We start from the raw sequence: 2,497 nt of genomic DNA on the forward strand, positions 1-2,497 counted from the left end.
TGGGTAGCCTTGTCTTGTTCCAGTTTTGAGGGGAAGTGCTTCCAGTTTCTGTCCATTTAGCAGTATGCTGGCTAAATGGGTTTATTGTAGATGGTGCTTATTATTTTGAGGTATGTTCCTTCTGTCCCTAGGTATTTGAGGGCTTTTATCAAGAAAGGACGCTGGATTTTATCAAAAGCTTTTTCTGCATCTAATGATACAATCTTGTGGTTTTTGTTTTTACATCTTGGATTTATTTAATTACACTTATGGTCTTGCAGATGTTGAACCAGTCCTGCATCCCGAGGCAGAAGCCTACTTGGTCATGGTGGATGATTTTTGTTTGTTTGTTTTGTTGTTGTTGGGTTATTTATTTATTTATTTATTTATTAAAGATGTGGGATACAATTGAGGGTTAGGTATGTAAATGTTCATTATGCAGGTACCCTTGTTACTGAGGTGTGCCCGCACTTCCCCTGGCAGTTTCCCTCAATTGCCAGTCCTACCCACCCCATGGCAGTTCCCCACTACTGCCAATCCCTTTCTTATAGTATTATGATAATTGTTCAAGGTCTGCTTATGCATAAGAACATATGGTATCCTGTTCCTTGTTTCTGTGATAGACCATTGGGTATGATCGACTCTAAATTCACCCAAGTTGCTGTGAAGTCCATATGTTTATCCTTCTTTATGGCTGCATGATATTTCATTGCATATATGTACCACATTTTTTTTTCCAGTCCAGTTTCAATGGGCAGGATTTTTGAGATGTGTTGTTGGATCCTATTTGCTAGAATCTTGTTGAAAATCTTTGCATCTATGTTCATTAGGGATTATTGGCCTGTAGTTTTCTTTTTTTGTTGAATCTTTATCTGGTTTGGATGTCAGCATGATGTTAGCTTCGTAAAATGTTTTGCGGAGAATTCTGTCTTCCTTAATTGCCTGAGATTCTTTCAATAGGATTGGTATCAGCTCATCCTTGTATATTTTGTAGAATTGCACTGGAAAGCTGTTTGGTCCAGGGCTTTCTTTTTTGTAGGTAGTTTTCTTATGATGGAGTCAATTACCTGAGTTGTAAGTAGCCTATTTAGTGTCTCAGTGTCCTCTTGTTTCAACCTTGGGAGGTTGTGTGATGTCAGAAAGTCCTCCATTTCATTTAGGTTATCAAGTTTGTTTCCATACAAGTGTGCATAGTAATCTCTGATAATCTTTTGTATTTCTTTGGAGTCAGTTGTGATTTGTTCTTTTGCATTTCTGATTGTGTTTGTTTGGGTTTTTTCTCTCTTTTTCTTGATCATTCTTGCTATGGGTCCATCAATCTTGTTTATTCTTTCAAAGAACCAGCTTTTTGTTTTGTTGATTTTTTTTTTCTCTAATATTTTTGTCTTCTGCATCCCATATCTGGGCTTTTACTTTGGTGATCTGTATTCTTCTGCTAAAGTTAGGGTTTTGGTGGTCTTGTCTTTCCAGCTCCCTTAGGTGATTTCTTAGGCTGTTAACTTGTGATCTTTCCATTTTCCTGATGTGTTATTAGAGATATAAATTTCCCTCTTAGAACTGTTTTCATGGCATCCCAGAGGTTTTGGTAGCATGTTTCTTCATTTTCATTTGTTTCCAGGAATCTTTTCATTTCTGTTTTGATTTCTGTATTGACCCAGTAGTCATTCAACATAATATTTAGTGTCCTTGTCTTTGTAGGTTTTGGGGGAATTCTGTTGGTGTTTTATTTATTTTTATTCCACTGTGGTCTGAGAAGGTGCATGGCAGTATTGCGATGTTACGAAATGTGTTTATACTTGATCTGTGACTGAGGAGGTGGTTGATCTTGGAGTACATTCCATGTGGTGGTGAGTAGAAAGTATATCCTGTGGTTATTGGGTGGAGTGTTCTGTAGGAATCTATTATGTCCATTTGGTCAAGAGTCAAGTTGAGGTTCTGGATCTCTTTGTTGATTTTTTTGCTTCGATGATCTATCTAGGGTTGTTAGTGGGTGTATTTAAGTCCCCAGCTATGATAGTGTTAGAGTCAATAACTTTTTTCCATTTATTTCGTAGATGCTGGTGCTCCTGTGTTGGGTGCATATATGTTTAGTATGGATATTTCTTGTTGATGTGATAAACCTTTTATCATTATGTGGTCTCCTTCTGTATCTTCTAAATTTTTTGATAGCTTAAAGATTGTTTTGTCTGATATTAAGATCATGACTCCTGCCTTCTTTTGTGATCCATTCACCTGGAAATTCATTTTCCATTCTCTAACTTTGAGTCTGTGTGTGTTCCTTGTGGTGGAATGAGTTTCCTGGATGCAGAAAATTATTGGGTCATTTTTTAAAATCCAGTTTGCCATTCTGTGTATTTTCAGTGGTACATTTAGTCCATTCACATTCAGGCTGATTATTGAAATGTGATTGTTTATCCCCATCATGAAGTTATTCTAAAGGGTTTTTTTTGTTTTCTTTTAACTTTTGGGTTGACGTATGTGTGTGTTTTCACATTTGCAGTTGAGATGTCCTCTCTGT

The sequence above is a fragment of the Carlito syrichta genome, unplaced genomic scaffold (assembly GCF_000164805.1).
Source record: "Carlito syrichta isolate Samal-C Ts95f unplaced genomic scaffold, Tarsius_syrichta-2.0.1 Scaffold304667, whole genome shotgun sequence".
Lineage (NCBI taxonomy): Eukaryota > Metazoa > Chordata > Mammalia > Primates > Tarsiidae > Carlito > Carlito syrichta.